This window comes from Salvelinus alpinus, chromosome 13, assembly GCF_045679555.1.
Source record: "Salvelinus alpinus chromosome 13, SLU_Salpinus.1, whole genome shotgun sequence".
NCBI classification, from domain to species: Eukaryota; Metazoa; Chordata; class Actinopteri; order Salmoniformes; family Salmonidae; genus Salvelinus; species Salvelinus alpinus.
The window spans coordinates 52,198,287-52,218,591 of NC_092098.1; the positions used below are offsets into that span (position 1 = coordinate 52,198,287).

At 40.9% G+C, this 20,305-nt stretch overlaps 1 pseudogene; it reads left to right on the top strand.

Moving 5' to 3' along the window:
- The first annotated feature begins 11,746 nt into the window (after nt 1–11,746).
- LOC139537899 (zinc finger protein 135-like) lies at nt 11,747–19,793 on the top strand (annotated as a pseudogene).
- The last annotated feature ends 512 nt before the right edge of the window (nt 19,794–20,305 follow it).

Below are 20,305 nucleotides of genomic sequence, written 5' to 3' on the forward strand. Positions count from 1 at the left end.
TATGCTGATCACATTAACCTCTAACGAGTCACAACCCCGGATCCGGGATCCCCCCATCAAATAAGCTGACTAGCATAGCCTAGCCTAAAGCCACAGGGATATCATATAATAAAATGTTCATGAAATCACAAGTCCAAGACACCAAATGAAAGATACACATCTTGTGAATCCAGCCATCATTTCTGATTTTTAAAATGTTTTACAGGGAAGACACAATATGTATTTCTATTAGCTAACCACCATAGCAAAAGACACAACTTTTTTTTCCCACCATTTTTTTCCTGCATAGGTAGCTATCACAACTTCGACCAAATAAAGATATAAATAGTCACTAACCAAGAAACAACTTCATCAGATGACAGTCTGATAACAGATTTATTGTATAGCATATGTTTTGTTAGAAAAATGTGCATATTTCAGGTATAAATCACAGTTCTACATTGCAGCTGCAATCTGAAATAGCGCCGAAGCAGCCAGAATAATTACAGAGACCAACGTCAAATACCTAAATACTCATCATAAAACATTTCTGAAAAATACACAGCGTACAGCAAATGAAAGACCAACATCTTGTGAATCCAGACAATATTTCAGATTTTTTAAGTGTTTTACAGCGAAAACACAATATAGCATTATATTAGCTTACCACAATAGCCAGAAACACAAGCCATTTACCAGCAGCAAAGGTTAGCGATCGTAACAAACCAGCAAAAGATATATAATTTTTGACTAACCTTCATAAACTTCATCAGATGACAGTCCTGTAACATCATATTACACAATGCATATAGGGTTTGTTCGAAAATGTGCATATGTAGCGGCACAAATCGTGGTTATACAATGTCAACAGTAGCCAAACTTCAAGCAATCTGTCCGGCGACATCTTGGAGAGGCACCTAATCTAATCAATAACTAATCGTAAACTTGACTAAAAAATACAAGTTGGACAGCAAATGAAAGATATATTAGTTCTTAATGCAACCGCTGTGTTAGATTTTTAAAATTAACGTTACTACGACATACAGCGTGCGTTACAGCGAGACCGCACCGAAATTAATGGCGGAATTATTGTTTAACATTTTTCAACATAAATACGAATTAACAGCATAAAGACTTCTTACTTTTTGATGAGCTGCCATCAGAATCTTGGGCAAGTTGTCCTTTGTCCATAATAATCGTTGCTCGGCTGTAGAATGTCCTCTTCAACTTTGGAACTAGCAGCAAACATTAGCTATGTGGCGCAGAGGTGTCCAACTGTTCATAACGCAGAACTAAGGAAATTCCGAAAATCGCAATATACTCTTATAAACTGATATAACTCGGCTTAAAATAAATACGTTATGATGTTTCTAACACCTATAGCGAATAAAATCAGAGCCGGATATATCTAAGGCCTATAACGTGAGCTTTTCAGAATGCCATTCTGAGGTCTGTCTTGCGTCGTGGCGAGCGATGAAAAGGGTGCACCCCTCGTGCCAAGCCTATTTATACTGCTTCAGATCTGCCTAGCAACACCATTCCAACTCTCAACGCTTGCTGACGTCTAGGGGAAATCGCATGCAGTGCTTGTCGACCAATAGAATAATTGCAAATTATTTAACTGATCCAGGAACAGAGTTCGAAATTTCAGATTTCTCAACTCCTGACAGGAAGATTGCTCCAACTCGAGTTCTGTTTTACTCACAGATATAATTCAAACGGTTTTAGAAACTAGAGAGTGTTTTCTATCCAATAGTAATAATAATATGCATATTGTACGAGCAAGAATTGAGTACGAGGCAGTTTTATTTTGGGAACAAATTTTTACAAAGTCGAAATGGCGCCCCCATATTGACAAGAAGTTTTAACCATCCTCCTCTCTTACCTCATCAATGAATATCCCATAGGCCTCTACATTATGGACAAGGCAGGTGTATGAAAAACATTATGAAAACTGTTTTTTTTTCATTCACAATTACCACAAAAAACAAGGTATGAATACTGTCATGTGCATGTTTTGTTAATCATCTGTATAATAAAAATAAAAAATGAATTCAGACTTCACGCTCCCTACACCTCTGATGAATATAACCTGTTCGATCACCATGCACTGCAAAATCATTCTGGCTGTGGATACAGAGAACGTCAATACACCAGAGGGTATACCCATTCTCTGCTTGGAGTTTACCTCATATTTTGATATTTTATTCTGCTTTGCCTCTAAAATCCTAATAAACACTGACAACTAAAATATTGTGTTATTGTTGTTATTGTTATGAGTATTATTATGAATGATAGTGGGTAATAATAGTTAAATTTACACCAAAAGGTTCTTCGAGGATCCTTTTAAAGGGGTTCTTCGAAGAATTTATAGGGGTTTTCCAACAGTTTCAATTTGAAGAACCCCTAAATGATACTCAATGAACCTTTTATTTTTAGAGTTAATCTACTGTCATGGTGAGAGGTGTGGATACGGGTACAATGTATTCAATAGATGACTTTTTATCAATGTATTATCTATTGTGTTAACAGGAAAGTGACTGTACAGCTTGCCTGGAGTAGGCTATGGGCCCATAACTACAGTCCAGAGGTCACACAAACTATTTCACCACAATACAACACCCCACACAATTCATTTTCATCACATTTCCATCGTAATAATACAGAAAACTCCCTATTACAGTTGGGTGACTGAATTATCCGCAGAAAACAGGTCACATCAGAGAGACTTGTTTATTATTCTTTGAGAATGTGGGGATTGACTTCATAGCCTAAACCAGGGATCGTCCAACTAGATTCAGCTGCGGGACACACTTTTTCTTGAGCAGGGCCTGGAACATAATGTCTGCAAATTGACCGCAAGACGATCCAAACAGATATAATATTTGACTAAAACATAATAAATTCAAACCATGCTTACATTTATATATGATTATGCGTGGGAATACTTGGGAACAGATTTACAAAATTAAAATCACTTGCTCAGAACTTGTGGGGCCAGTTGGGGGACACTGGCCTGCACAGTCTGCTACTTTGTCTGTTTCCAGCACAGAACAGGTTACATCAGAATCGATAGATGGAGCCTAATGCGCATGCGCTGATCATCCAGGGGAAACAGCCGGTGAGTCGCTAACTGCCTGCAAACAAGCGAATAACCCGGGCATAGCAGATTTCTCCCGAAACAATTATGACCGTCTCACTGTTGTCGCTTTCTCTCAGGTATCTGTTTCCCGGTCGCTGAATAGCGCTGGTAACCGTGGAGCGCCCACCGACCCCAGCACCAAATCCAGCCCCTGTGTTTCGATAAACCATCGTTGTTTCGATCCCCCAACCACCGAATCCCTAGCTGGAAGCTTTGGGTTGACTTCCAACTGTCCATAAATGCCTAACCTTTGTACTTGTGCGCATGCGTAAAAACTATATTAATTTTGGAATACAGTAGAATCTATGGAGCGCAAAATGTATACATTGTTGCTGTCACTGTTGCGACTAGTTTACCAAGCACAGACAATGAAACGTGTGTTTCATACTAGCCAACTACTTCATCTCCTCTGTGGGGTTGGAGGAGTTTTGTTATGAGTCCCGGTGCTCGTTCTGAACGTCAACATTCATCGCTTGTGGTATGGTTTTGGAATCATAAGTAACGTATTGTATCTTTCATATCAGCGATAAATACTACTGCTAATAATAAAGTTGAAATTACTTTACACATTTATAATGCTTGGTTCCCACAGGGTCATATTTCCATGTTACAGCGCTTTTTACCGAAAATAGTAGAAAGACTGAGTTATACCTATGCGTCTCTGAACACCCTGTGTGTAAACGGAAGACAGACACCACAAACTTGTCACTGGAAAATACTGTTGGGTGCAACTGTGTTAAAAAAAAAGGTAGGCTACAGTAAGTGTATATTTAGCATTTGGGAAATTATTTTGATGTGCTAGGAATGAGAGTGGCAGCCAAAACAATCAGAGTCAATTCACCTCTAGGCTCAACAGAACATGTAAACATAGCCGCGGGACATGCTTAAAAATCAGAATATATATATTTAAGTTTCGATTTTGTCACAGAAGTAGTGTACTGTGCCTTTTTTAAAATTTTTTTTTACCCCTTTTTCTCTCCCCAATTTCGTGCTCCCACACGGACTCGGGAGAGGCGAAGGTCGAGAGCCCTGTGTCCTCCGAAACACAACCCAACCAAGCCGCACTGCTTCTTAAAACTTCTTATGGCTGCAATCCCGTTAACGGGATCGATATGACAACAGCCAGTGTGAGTGCAGAGCCAAATTCAAACAGAAATGTCACAATTAAAATTCCTCAAACATACATGTATGTTATACCATTTTAAAGGTAATCTTGTTGTTAATCCCACCAAAGTGTCCGATTTCAATTAGGCTTTTCAGCGATAGCACCACAAACGATTATGTTAGGTCACCGCAAAATCACAGACAAAGTCATTTTTCCAGCCAAAGACAGGAGTCACAAAAAGCAGAAAGAGATAAAAATGTATCACTAACCTTTGATGATCTTCATCAGATGACACTCATAGGACTTCATGTTACACGATACATATATGTTTTGTTCGATAAAGTTAATATTTATATCCAAAAACCTCAGGTTACATTGGCGCCATGTTCAGAAATGCCTCCAAAATATCCGGAGAAATTGCAGAGAGCCACGTCAAATAACAGAAATACTCATCATAAACTTTGATGAAAGATACATGTTTTACATAGAATTAAAGATACACTTGTTCTTAATGCAACCGCCGTGTCAGATTTCAAAAAGCTTTACGGCAAAAGCACAATATTCAATAACCTGAGAACAGCGTTCAGCCACAAAAGGAAGCCATACAGTTACCCGCCAAATTGTGCAGTCAACAAAACTCATAAAAAGCATTATAAATCTTCACCTACCTTTGCTGATCTTCGTCGGAATGCACTCCCAGGACTCCCACAAGAAATGTTAGTTTTGTTCGGTAATGTCCATCATTTAATGTCCAAATAGCCATTTTTGTTAGCGTGTTTGGTAAACAAACAACCAACGTCAGGAAGCGCGTTCACTAAAAGCTGACAAAATTTCCAAAAGTTCCGTAACAGTCAGTAGAAACATGTCAAATGATGTATTGAATCAATCTTTAGAATGTTTTTAACATAAATCTTGAATAACGTTCCAACCGGAGAATTACATTGACTTCAGATGAGCGATGGAACAGAGCTCCATGATGTGAACGCGCATGGTCAGGACATAGCAGACCTGACTAATTCCCCTCTCATTCGGCCCCCCTTCACAGTAGAGGCGTCAGACAAGGTTCTACAGACTGTTGACATCTAGTGGAAGCCATAGGAAGTGCAAACTCATCCATATCTCGCTGTGAATTCAATAGGATCTTGGTTGAAAATCGACCAGCCTCAGAATTCCCACTTCCTGTTTGGATTTTTTCTCAGGTTTTTGCCTGCCATATGAGTTTTGTTATACACAGACATCATTCAAACAGTTTTAGAAACTTCAGAGTGTTTTCTATCCAATACGAATAATAATATGCATATATTAGCAACTGGGACTGAGGAGCAGGCTGTTTACTCTGGGCACCTCTCATCCAAGCTACTCAATACTGCCCCTGCAGCCATAAGAAGTTTTTAACACAGCGCACGTCCAACCCAGAAGCCAGCTGCACCAATGTGTCGGAGGAAACACCGTACACCTAGTGACCTGGTCAGCGTGCACTGCGCCCGGCCCGCCACAGGAGTCACTAGTGCACGATGAGACAAGGATATCCCTGCCAGCCAAACCCTCCCTAACCCGTGCGCCGCCCCCGGGCCTCCCGGTCGCGGCCAGCTGCGACAGAGCCTGGGCTCGAACCCAGAGTCTGTTTGCACAGCGATGCAGTGCCTTAGACCACTGCGCCACCCGGGAGGCCTCTACCCACCCACTCTTTCTTTGTTTGCACCAACATGTGAAGTTCATAGAAGCATATAAAATTGTGTGTCAAATGAAAGCTAAGTCTATATTTTGGGGAAATAAAGGCATAGATGCACTACATGACCAAAAGTATGTGGACACCTGCTCTTCAAACATTTCATTCCAAAATCATGGGTATTAATATGGAGGTGGTCCCCCCTTTGCTGCTATAACAGCCTCCACTCTGCTGGGAAGGCTTTCCACTAGATGTTGGAACATTGCTGCGGGGACTTGCTTCCATTCAGCCACAAGAGTATTAGTGAGGTCGGCACTGATGTTGGGCGATTAGGCCTGGCTTGCAGTCGGCGTTCCAATTCATCCCAAAGGTATTCGATGGGGTTGAGGTCAGGGCTCTGTGCAGACCAGTCAAGTTCTTCTACACTGATCGAAAAACCATTTCTGTATGGACCTCACTTTGTGCATGGGGGCATTGTCATGCTGAAACAGGAAAGGGCCTTCCTCAAACTGTTGCCACAAAGTTGGAAGCATAGAATTGTCTAGAATCTAATTGTATGCTGTAGTGCTCAGATTTCCCTTCACTGGAATTAAGGGACCCGAACCATGAAAAACAGCCCTAGACCATTATTCCTCCTCCACCAAACTTTACAGTTGGCACTATGCATTTGAGCAAGTAGCTTTCATCCGGCATCCGCCAAACCCAGATTAGTCCGTCGAACTGCCAGATGGTGAAGCGTGAATCATCACTCCAGGCAATGCATTTCCACTGCTCAAGAGTCCAATGGCGGCGTGCTTTACACCACTCCAGCCGACGCTTGGCATTGTGCATGGTGATCTTAGGCTGCTCAGCCATGGAAACTCATTTCATATAGCTCCCGACGAACAGTTCTTGTGCTGACGTTGCTTCCAGAGGCCGTTTCGAACTCGGTGTTGAAACCGAGGACAGGCGATTTTTACACGCTTCAGCGCTTGGCATTCCTGTTTTGTGAGCTTGTGTGGCCTACCACTTCGTAGCTGAGCCTTTGTTGCTCCTAGACGTTTCCACTTCACAACAACAGCACTTACTGTTGACCGGGACAGCTCTAGCAGGGCAGAAATTTGAAGAACTGACTTGTTAGAAAGGTGGCATCTTATGACGGTGCCACGTTGAAAGACACTGAGCTCTTTAGTAAGGCCATTCTACTGCCAACATTTGTGTATGGACAGTACATTGCTGTGTACTCGATTTTATACACCTGTCAGCAACGGGTGTGGCTGAAATAGCCAAATCCACTAATTTGAAGGGGTGTCCACATACTTGTGTGTATATATAGTGTACATTTTTCAACCATTTTCCATCTCTAAAAAGTAGGCATAAGTAATGGCTTTGATTTCTGGATAAACTGAGGGAAAAGGGGACTTTAGAAAACGTTGACCAGAAAAAGTCTTAAAAAGGTATCAGAAATACATCAAAACACAATAATGTTGACGTAAAGACCCCTAAACTATCAAAATAAAGAAGATTGCATACTCCATGTATAAAACTCCCAGCAGCTTAATGGGTATTTACCAACGTTTCAGCATCACTGCCTTCCTCAGGGTGACGTAAAGACCCCTGCCAACTTATATCACTTTTATATTTCGTTTTGGAGAAATTGTTTACCTTCTGTAAGTTTAAGAAATACTTTTTGAATGTCTCTTCTCCATGAGGGAGGATAATGAAACTTCCCAGAAAAAAAACAAGTAATGGTAGACCTACAATAGTCATTGTACTGATTTCAATTTTGTTTAGGAATTATTAAGTCATTTAAAACTCGTAATTCTGTTACCAAATTGGTAAACAGAATTACCAAAAATCGGTAATGGAATTACTGCGACTGGATTGGCTTCAATGGGAAATCATAATAGTTCCCTGCTGCTGTCCTCGCTTCCACTGGCATACTGTTATGTTCAGCTCATAACTGTTTTCTATGTCTTTGTTATCTGGTGGTCAAACTCTTGTGTTAAAATGTGTTAAAACAATCTGAGGCTGGACAACCCCTCTCTCTCTCTCTCCCCCCATGTAATGTAACCTCTCCTAGCTCTTACTGACACCTACCCATGATCCCCTGCTCTTTCCATTTACTGTCAACAGTATCCTCACCCACTGAGCACCGACTGACACTGGACCTCTATGGACGTTGAAAACTAGTTTAAATTTGACAGTCCACCCTGGCCTTGATGTTAACGTCAACAGACAGACTGAACCTATGATAGACGTATGTTTCACAAGTTTGGATAGTAAAATACACTATAGTACAGTGAGTAGAGCACAGTAGAGTACATCACAGTACAGTGAGTAGAGCACAGACTACAGTACAATACAGTAGTACAGTATAATACAGCACACTACAGACAAGTCCGGTACAGTATATTGTACTGTACTCTACCTTACTCTGCTGTGCTGTATTGTACTGCACTGTACTCTGCTGTGATGTACTGCACTGTACTCTGCTGTGCTCTGCTGTGATGTCCAAACTTGTGAAACATGAGAATGACATTCATATCCGTAATTATGCATTTCTGTGTAGTACAGATCAGGGATGTAATTCTGTTACCATAATTCTGTTACCTTTAAGAGTAAAAAAAAAAATGTGGTCGCATCATAACCTGAGGGAGATTTTATCGTAATTCTGTTTTCCAAAGTTTGCGTCTGCACAGATCTTTCACTAAATTCGTTTTTGTACATTTGGGGGAAATTGTTAAAAGTAGTTATTGTTCACAGTGTTAAACTTTGAAATCAATGTTTTTTTGTTTGGCATTTTAATGTGGAAAAAGCTGATTAGTGTATTTCTGTCACCTTGGAATTGCCCAGAAAGGCACACATCAACAGAGGACAAACATAGGTACACGGTAAGGGTTTAAGATTTTTTTTTAAATTGAACTATTGACACATATCAACTCAAAGGAGTTGGAAATTCATTTAAAAAAATGACAGTCTGCGCTCAGCTCCGTAGAGGAGTTGAGGTACTTGGCTGATTCATACAGGCCTAAAACACATTATCAGACCAGTTTATGTGAGAAGGGTGCAACTGCAGCCTGCAGTTCGGGGCGATCCTGCATGTGGGCATTCCTGCACCTGCAGGAACCCCTCTTTATACTTCTAGTGGTCCATTTGTAAGCTATGACTCCAGAACATAGGTGGGAAGCTGGGCCGCTCCGGTACAGTAGATGGTGGTAATGCACCATAATGTTGGATTCCGACCACCGATAAACCCCACAGAAGAAGAAGAGGCGGGGACGAAAATGGTAGCTATCTATAGCTAATACACAGTGTCCTTCGCCCCAGTCTTTTGGGCACTGGTTTCCTGCAGTTCTGTTAACGACAGCGAGGGCAGGTGTTCGGCAGGCGGGAGCAAATGACACTCTGTGTTAGCTTAGCCAGCTAGTCCTAAGCAGGACTCAAGTGCACAGCAGGCAGGAGGCGGGGCGACACGGTGTTGCTAGCACATTGTGTCGCCCCCACCTCCCGCCTGCTATGTACAAATGAGAACCAAAGGGATGCTCCTGATTACAAACCAAGTAATATGACTTGTATGTCTGAAAAGCTGTATATGGATCGTAGTAAGATTGAGGTTGAGCGCGTCCACGGGACTGGAATACCTATCTCCAGCCCAGGTGACAGACCCAGCTCGATAGTGGTACATTTCCTGAGGAACAAGGACAAAGGTGGCTGTTCTTGAGAGATCCAAGAACTTGAGAGGAACCAGAGACGAAAAACAACTTCTCCCAGCAATGAAGGAGGCCAGGGAGCTTGGGGATATTGCTTACATCTCCTACGACAGGCTCATTCCACTCAGTCCACTCTCCCACTCAAAGACCTGGAAGATTGACTGACGGCTTGCTTTGTGGTTTTCCATATTATGTCTATATCTAATACGCTACCAAGGAAAGGGCAAAAAAAAAATTGCCCATATTAATATATGTAGCTACTGAATGTATATTTTTTTCTCTTGCTTTGTTTGCTCTTTTCCATATTAAGCCTATCTCTGATAAGCTATCCAGGAAAGGGCTGAAAACAGCCCATATTAATATATGGAGCCTTAGAAATAAGGTTCATGAAATCAATAACTTGTTAACTTCATATAACATTCATATATTGGCCATATTCATATAGTGGCCATCACTGAGAGATAATTCCTTTGACAATACATTAGTAGCAATAAAACATCCATATATGAGTCAGGAATAAATATGGAGGAGGTGTCGCTGAACAGACAAACTCCTGTGAAGCGGAGAGAGGATCTCATGCCGAAAGGTTGTTGAAGTGTTGTGATTGCAGGTTCACCTGCCACATCTAAAGCCTATTATTTTAGGGGTACTGCTATCTACCAAGTGCTAGCAGTCAGTATCTGGATAATATGTGTGAAATGCTTGATAGTGTGTGACGTTAAGAGAGACATCTGGGTGACCTGAATATAGACTGGTTTTCACCACTCAATAAGATGCTGCTCACTGTAACCAGTGCCTGTAATCTGGTTCATGTTATCAGTCAACCTACCAAAAAAGTGTACAAACAATAAAAATGTATCATTCAACGTGTATTGATTATATTTTTACTAATGCTGCAGAACTTTGTTCTAAAGGTGAAAACATGAAATTACCCAGGGAATCAATAGAACATCACTCAGATACACAAAAACAATATAACCTTCAAAATGGCTGATCCTTTCCTTTAGCGGTTATGCCAAGAGGTCCGAACCCCTTGACGAGGTCGCTATAGGTGTTAAAGGTCATTACAATATCTAGTTAGCTAGCCCAAGCAAATTTATCCGAGATTAAAGTTGCTCTACTCCACATAAACTATAATAACCATTCAGACCATCGGTGCCCCAGTCCACTCTTTCTTTATATCTTGCAGCCACAATTGTCTTTGATTCTTTTGGAAGGGATGATATCCGTTTGGTATAATATACATCCGCTTGGTATAGAGAATTAGCTCCAACCCTGATCACCTCGAATAGCACAAATTAACCGCATAGCAGGGGCGTATTCATTATGATGATTCTGTTGCAAAACGTTTCGTAAACGAAACGGAGAGGGACCTACCAGAATTTGTCCAAAATAAACTTGTTTTCGTTGCAAAACGCAACTGTTTTGGACTAATGATTACACCCCAGTTTCTCATTGATGTTGCTTGCTAGGTCACTTTAGCTAGCTAGTCAAAGAAACGAATTAGGTAGGAAGTAGTACTGACACCCAAAATATAGAGGCTGTGATATCTTCGGTCGAGCTAGAGAAGCTAGTCTGGTTTCCCCCGTTCCTTCGGGGGTTCAAGATAAAATCGGCACAGCATTTATTCTAGGTATTTAAAAAAATATCTAAAATAGACCACAGCCTGTCGTTTCCAATGGGAACAAAGAGTAGGCAGAGCCAAGCACAAGCTAGCCTGATTCGATTGGCGTGTTCTAGTGAAACGTTGCATATTTCCCTAAAATAAGCCTACTCTGTAAATTGCTCATGTATACTAACTAAACATTTTTACTTTGGCAAAGGGTAAAGTCTACAAAACTTCTTCCATTCTGTTCAGCACAGATTCTAGTTTTGGGAACAGAAAACTGTATTAAGATCAAATGTTTAATTGATGAGAAAATATGCAGAATTTCGGCCAAATCAATGTCGTTCCATCTTCTCCCACTGCCGGCCAATGGGCTTCCTCTCACTATCATATTTGGTAGGGAGTGGAAACGCCAAGCGGATGCTTCACATTTATACATCTGGTGAAATATCTGTCTCATTGTTCTATCTGTGGTTCATCTTTGACTGTAGGAGCTGATCGCGCCAAAAAGACGTCACAGCCCTTTCGGGAACCCCCCCCCCCCTCTAAAAAATCACGTCATCAAAAATGGGGGACCGCTGGCAGAAACTGGAGTTGAGCACAGTGAGAAAAGAAGGTGACGAAGAGGTGGATCATGACGATTTAACTTTCCAAGGTAAATAGGTATAAGTGCATTGTGTTTGTTTCATGGAAGCCTCAGGTTTTCATGTTCTTTTATTGGTCTTCTGTGTTGACTGTCTCGGAGTTCTGAAAGACAAAGAGGAAGTGTACGAGTCACCTCAGCCTGGTAACTTCTCTATGATCATTTAAAATGTTATGCATTTGTTATGTTTTGGATATTTCTAATATAAATGTGTCTGAATTGAGGACTTGTTTGAACAAATATGGTCATTAACTAACAGTCATTATTAATTGTAGAGGAAACCATACGGTATGTATCCTATGTGGAAGTCGTTGGCATGAAGTGGGAGATGCCATTTTGATACATTCCTCTGTTTCTAAAACTAGATTTTGCAACAAATTATGTCTAATACGTTTTGTTGACGTGACTCATTTTCAACCGTAATTCAAAGTATATTATTTAGAGGAGAGATGGAGGTGTGGTAGAAATTCAACATCAGGGACACCTGATTTCAATTTTTAAGGTAATCATTAGATTATGGCTTAAACTATCAAAGGAGGTTCTATCAAAATACTTATATTAAAAGTAGGTGAAATTAACTTATAAAACCACAGACACTTTCAAACCCTTTGTTCTGGGATGTTCAATCCGACTAGTAAAATATCCTTATTTCATAGCCCCTTCGCTTGTAAAACCACACACACACACACACACACACACACACACACACACACACACACACACACACACACACACACACACACACACACACACACACACACACACAAAGGATCTGTAGACTCAGAGGTACATACATCTCTTAATGTTTAACCATTGTTTCCATAGCTCTTACTACAATTGGGGTGCATTGACACGTTCTGTACTAACTGTCCCTGGGACATCAACTAGTCAAAATATAAAACCTGTTGTTTAAACAAAATCTGCCTTCAAAAAGTTGGTGCTGACTAAGAGGGTTACCTTCTAAACTTGTCAAACTAAAACAACCTTCAACTGTTATTGGTCACATGTGTTTAGCAGATGTAATTGCAGGTGTAGTGAAATGCTTGTGTTTCTAGCTCCAACAGTAATATCTAACAATACACACACACACATCTAAGTAAAGGAATCTAATTATGAATATATACAGTTGAAGTCAGAAGTTTACCTACACTTATGTTGGAGTCATTAAAACTTGTTTTTCAACCACTCCACACATTTCTTGTTAACAAACTATAGTATTGGCTAGTCTGTTAGTACATCTACTTTGTGCATGACACAAGTCATTTTTCCAACAATTGTTTACAGACAGATTATTTCACTTATAATTCACTGTATCACAATTCCAGTGGGTCAGAAGTTTACATACACTAAGTTGACTGTGACTTTAAACAGCTTGGAAAATACCAGAAAATGATGTCATGATTTTAGAAGCTTCTGATAGGCTAAGTGACATCATTTGCCTCAATTGGAGGTGTGGCTGTTTCAAGGCCTACCTTCAAACTCCGTGCCTCATTGCTTGATATCATGGGAAAATCAAAAGAAATCAGCCAAGACCTCAGTAAAAACATTTTGTAGACCTCCACAAGTCTGGTTCATCCTTGGGAGCAATTTCCAAATGCCTGAAAGTACCACGTTCATCTGTACAAACAATAGTACGCAAGTATAAACACCATGGGACCACGTAGTCATCATACCGCTCAGGAAGGAGACGCGTTCTGTCTCCTAGAGATGAATGTATTTTGGTGCGAAAAGTGCAAATCAATCCCAGAACAACAGCAAAGGACCTTGTGAAGACGCTGGAAGAAACAGGTATTAAAGTATCTATATCCACAGTAAAACGAGTCCTATATCGACATAACCTGAAAGGCCGCTCAGCAAGGAAGAAGCCACTGCTCCAAAACCGCCATAAAAAAGCCAGAATACGGTTTGCAACTGCACATGGGGACAAAGATTGTACTTTTTGGAGAAATCTCCTCTGGTCTGATGAAACAAAAATATTACTGTTTGGCCATAATGACCATAACCCGAAACATACTTCCAAAGTTGCTCCGGTTCTTGTCTTGGCTGGTTGCTTTCTGTCTTCAGCTCCAGCACCTTCTGCAGCTCCTCCAACAGCTCCGTATCCCACAGCTCCTCCACCTGTCACAGGCCCACCCGCAAGTGGGTTATGAGGTGGTGGTAGGGTACCATCTCCGTCTGCTGGCAGTGGCGGATACAAGGGGAGCCCATGAAAGGGTTCCCCTCGGGGAAAGGCCAGCCAGGCTTCTTTTTCTTTTGTCCTTCTTCCTCGTCTCTGGTTCCACCATCAGTCCTCTTACAGCTTTATCCTTTGCATGTTCTGCTTCTCTCTCCCACTTCCTGAAATCATCCCACTTTAACTTTCTTGTATTTTCTTTCTTTACTTTCAAGTTGGCCTTTCTCAGACTCAGACTGTGCTCAGTGTCCCATCAGCAGGGAAATCTCCATCTGTCCATCTTGTCCAGTCTTCTGTTTGGTCCTGTACCCCGCTACAAAATCTTTTTGCCATTACTCTACACAACATTTTTGGTTCCCAGCACGGATCCTCCATCCTACTCTTACTATTTCCCATACTTAAAAATGTATGTAGTTCTGTTCTTGTCTATTGATGTTCTGTATTATGTCATTCTGTATTATGTTACATGTTTTGTGTGGACCCCAGGAAGAGTAGCTGCTGCTTTTGCAACAGCTCATGGGGATCCTAATAAAATACCAAATACCTAACCCTTTGTTGAACATTAAAAAAATCCAGCTCAACACGTCATCTAACACAACTCTCACACCGGGGCTAAACCCCTGTTCAGTCAATTAGTCAATCACACAATACTCACATTCACTTAGTACTATTCCCAAACACACTCAGTAATCTCCCTTATTACTCCTTATGCATCTTCAACGATTCTCTTGCCGCTACTTCCTATACATATAACATCACACCTGGTGCTAATACCAGTGGTTCTCAGACCACGTAGACAACTGCCCTTCTTCTAAGACTATGGTACCTTTTTTAAAATTTATATTTTATTGTTTGTATTGTATTTTATTTTATTATTTTAAAAATATTTTTTTAATACAAACTAATTCAAATTGACTTACTGAAATTCAAAGGTTCGCGGTTTATGTATATTCCCCCTGGCAGCTCACAGTAAAAGTCTGGTCTGGGCGAGTCCACGTCGTCTTTAGTCAGACGGGAATTTCCCTCACGCCTTCACACGGAATGCTCCACCGGTGTTCCCTCACGCCTTCACACGGAATGCTCCACCGGTGTTCCCTCACGCCTTCACACGGAATGCTCCACCGGTGTTCCCTCACGCCTTCACACGGAATGCTCCACCGGTGCTCCCTCACGCCTTCACACGGAATGCTCCACCGGTGCTCCCTCACGCCTTCACACGGAATGCTCCACCGGTGTTCCCTCACGCCTTCACACGGAATGCTCCACCGGTGTTCCCTCACGCCTTCACACGGAATGCTCCACCGGTATTCCCTCGCAGATCTTCACTGGGATGCTCCGGAGGTGGAATCACTGATCTTTTTCGTGATGGAAATTCAACACCAGAGACACCTGAAGTCAATATTAAATGAATTACTCTTTATTATCAGTAAACTGGAGAGGTTTCAACAAACACACATACAAAGTACAAGGCTGCCACAAGCTCCACCAGGGTTGTCCCTTCAGTCCTCTTATACTGCTACATAGGCATGGTTCAATGGGTTGGTTCCTGCATGTGACTGGCTGTTATCGCGTGGGCTCCGTTTCACAAGAAACTGAGCAATGTCTCCTATATTAACTTCCAGAACATATTCTGGGCGTTCTGCCAATTGGTCTGAGGAGGTCACAGTCACCTGCATTGACCAAGTTTAGAGTGAGAGAAGACTCATACTGTTTACAATTCAAGGGTATCTCTTCAGACTATAACATTTTCCCTTTACAGGTTTTACATGGAGCCCAAAAGGGTTCTTCAACTGGTTGTCCTATGGGGACAGCTGAATAACCCTTCTAGGTTCTAGGTAGAGTGTAGGCCCTACACATATTATTATAACTACTGTACAATATGAAAATAAGACACAACCATTTGAGGTGTAGTATACATATTACTGGTAACTAACGGATTTGGTTCTCATCATATTGCACACATTTCTACAATTCAATCCAAACATTTTCAAGCAAGTTATGGTCTTGGAATTTTGTTGGACTAAACCTTATGCGGCTTTTAACTGTCTTTTGTTAACTAAATAACCTGTTTGTCATTAGCAGGAGAGAGCCCAACCTCTTCCTCTAAAAGCGAGAAGAGTTGTTCTGCAACGTTAGAGCCAGACGTGGACCAGACCAAACCAGAGAAACCATATGACTGCTCCAAGTGTGGAAAACAATTTCCCCTACAGTCAAACCTAAAAAGACATTTTAGAATTCATACAGAAAAGAAACTTCATGCCTGTGCTCAGTGTGAGAAGAGTTTCTCCCAAGCAACATCCCTGAAAGTACATGTGAGGATTCATACAGGAGAAAAATCCTACCATTGTTCTGACTGTGGTAAACACTTAACCACACCTGCAAGCTTGGAAATTCACCATAGAATACATACAGGAGAGAAACCCTATTGTTGCACCCAATGTGGAAAGCGCTTCTCTCAATCTGGAAACCTGAAACAACATGAAAGGATACATACAGGAGCGAAGCCCTATAACTGCCCTGACTGTGGGAAAAATTTCTCACATGTAAGTCATATGAAGCAACACCAACGGGTGCACACTGGAGACAAACCTTACCACTGCTCTGACTGCGAGAAGAGTTTCAATCATGCCAACCACATGAAAACCCATCAGTTAACTCACAGTGAACAGAAACCCCATGTTTGCTCTGTGTGTGGAAGAGCCTTTAAAAGAGCAGATGGTTTAATAGAACACCAACTTATACACAGCTCAGTGAAGCGTCACTGCTGTTCCCAATGTAGCAAGGCCTTCTTTAGAGCTAAGTGTTTAGCAAGGCATCAGAGACTGAGTCACATTGGAGAGAAACCTTACCAATGCCCCCCGTGTGGGAATAGATGTGCCACTTCATCGGATATGAAAAAACACATACGGGTTCACACTGGAGAGAAGCCTTACCACTGCGCCAAGTGTGGGATGGGGGTTCGCACAGTCAAGCACCCTAAAGCAACATCAGCGCAGCATGCACACTGGCTAAGACAGAACACACCAGAAAGATGAGTGTGAGAAACCTTTTAATAATGTTGATGACCGTTTCCTACTGTAACACACTGACTAGAGTAGTTGGTTAAGGCCCAGTTCTGTGACATTTTAGAGATGCGTGCAAATGCCCGCGCACACACTCATGAAGAAGTTTCACTTTCACACGGAGAACAAAGACTAATGAACACTGAGAGGGAATTGATTTAATGAAAAATAAATCATTATTTTAATAGTCTCAAATTCATTTAAGGTTAAATACAGTACCAGTCAAAAGTTTGACGACACCTACTCATTCAAGGGTTTTTCTTTATTTTTACTATTTTCTACATTGTAGAATAATTGTGAAGACATCAAAATAATACATATGGAATCATGTAGTAACCAAAAAAGTGTCAAATATATTTTATTTTTGATATTCTTCAAAGTAGCCACCCTTTTCGGTGATGACGGCTTTGCACACTCTTGGCATTCTCTCAACCAGCTTCACCTGGAATGCATTTCAATTAACAGGTGTGCCTTCTTAAAAGTTAATTTGTGGAATTTCTTTCATAGTTTTGATGTCTCACTGTTATTCTGCAATGTAAACAATAAAGAAACCTGCAACGAGTAGGTGTGTCCAAACTTTTGACTGGTACTGTATGTTGAATGTTAAAGGTTGGAAATGGGGAAATATACAGTGGAAGATATTATTGAAGGGTGATTTAGAGTCATGCAGTAAAAGGGTTAACAATGTTATGTTTTCTTTAAGGTACAATGCATATAGATTTTGTTAAGCTTAATGGAACAAGGCTTTAGCAGGTTGATAATGAAACTTTGCAATGATGAAATGGTTAAGTTTGTGGATGTTTAAGAGGTAATAAGTTGAGTTGGAGTAAATAACTTTTAAAACATGAAAGTTTAATAAAGTACATTAATGATGCTAGCTTGATCTGGAAAGCCCCAGGTCAGAGCTGTTAGGGGGGGAAAGCGGATGGACGCCCTGCTTAGGTGAGGGGGGGAATAGTAGGAGTTAAGGGGGCTGAAAAATCACCTTTTTGAACAAGGGTTGTTAACATTAGGTGTTAACCACTGGATGCATCATTGGGGTAGGTGTTCACCACAATGAGATAGCAGAAAGGAAAAATGGAGATTATAAAAGAGCCATGGCTTTTGGGAGAGGGAAACTCTCTGAGCTTGCAGGGAAGAACCTGTCGACTACTGGAAGAAGATTTTAGCTGTAGCTTTTTAGCTTAAAATATATATTTTATTACACTCAGTTAAAGTACAATTCTAGGAGGAACCCCATTGATAGAAGTGTGTTAAAGTAGTTAATAGTTTTTAGACGCCGTCTGAGGGACTGGTAATCCTGAGGGGGAGACAAAAAACTGTTTACAGAGTTGTAGAAGACAATAAACCTTTTTTCTTGCTTATTAAATATTGTGCTTTTCATAATTGTAATAGACAAAAAATATTGTATTGGCACACCCCATTAAGGGTTTAGTTAAGGCTGCTGAAGGTGTCTATCAATTAAATTCACGTTTGTTGTTTGCCTTTCATTGATTGGTGATATTGATTTGTGATTGATTGATCTGGGATTTTTTTTATGCCTGTTTCTGGAATTTTGAATAAACCTGATTTAATTGTTCTGAAACCCTGTGTCATCAAATAATCATGTGCATGTCGTTTTACTCTGGGTTTATGAAATAGATTTAATTGAGGATCTCTAACTAATTTTCTTGGTTAATCATTTAACTGGGAACCTGAGTAGCTGGTATAATGGAACCTGGGACCCGAACTATAGGTACTGAGTGCATTGGTAGGAGTTGTTAGATGGGTGATTCTGGGCTAAGCCAACCCAGTCTATAGTGGCCACTCTGTGATAGTGCTCTATGGCAGAAGTTCTAGCCTGAACGTTCCTGAAGTGGCGCCGTGTTATAGAGGGGGGTCGAGGCAGCATTGGCACTAGGCTCTGAGGATAGCCCACTCTACTGTAAGACCCTTACTGTTGAGCTTGAGGAACAGTCCCTAGCTGTAGACTAGCTCAGTGGCAAAGCAGAGCAGCATCTATCAGACCTGTAGGGGTTAACGACAAGGAATAACCGGACTGCGATTGGGTAGGCATGGTTGAGTGGTTAATCTTTTAGAGGTGGTATTTAAAATGAAGCCTCATTCAGTATCTGCTCCAACTCTTGGTTAACTGTCTTGTAGATAGTTGGTGCGTCATTAAAATTAAGCCTCATTTAGTAGCTGTTCCAACTCTGGGATTACTTTCTTATCTCCAATTACTCTCTAAAACATACACCAGCTCTCTGTCTGGACAATTCATGGTATTTGCAATAGATTCCCTGGTTTACACAAAATCCCGTCTGGATGATTCCCGGAATCAGGAGGGATTGATTTCCAGCAAGGAGAAAAAATATGTGATTGATTATTCTCTCTCTTATTAATCCAAACAACATAAATTAATTCATCTCTAATTGGCCCAAGGGAGGGGGGAGGAGCTGACTATTGATTATTAAATAACAACAGTGATCATGATGCTAAAAATAAATAGTTTTCATGGGACTCTTTTAAACAGGACATTCTTTTCAGCCAAAACAATACATATTTATGCCGGGTAAAGTTATGTGGATGATATTGTGGTTCAGTGGCAGAGCCCCACCTGTTTTGAGTCCCACTGTTTAGCTAAAACAAAATCTTACTTTTTCCTGTTTTGCATGTTATTTTGGCATTAATACGTGCCACGTCAGTTTGCAAACCATGTAAAAAATAAAAAAATAAAAAATAATCATTGAGTTAATAAAGCTATATACAAACATGGTCTCATTTTTTTTCTTGAGGAAGGCAGCTCCAAAATGCAGGTGTTTCAGCCTAGCTCTGTGCTTTCTGTAGTTGTGGGGCAGCCAGGGGAAAATACAGAGTGTAGGGGTTGGTCATGTTTTCTAGTTGCGCCGTGATTGGCTCAGTGTTCTGTCACTCATGGGGACACTACGTCACTGTAAAATCTACGGGTAGAACTCGAACATTCAAGCTCCTTGGGTGCTGCCATAGACTTACATTGGATGTACCCATCCAAGAAGGCTAAAGGTCATTGGCCACAGATACAATTACGTCAAATCACGTTATATCTACCGTAGCTTTGATTGGACTGATCATGTCACCATCATACTTTCAAAATCTTAGCTAACAAGCTAGACAAGTAGTCATTTTCATGAATCAAAGTCCATAATCTACTGGCAAATACTTTTCAATCCTTGTCATATGAAGAGAAATTATAGATGAAACGTATCGCTACTGATC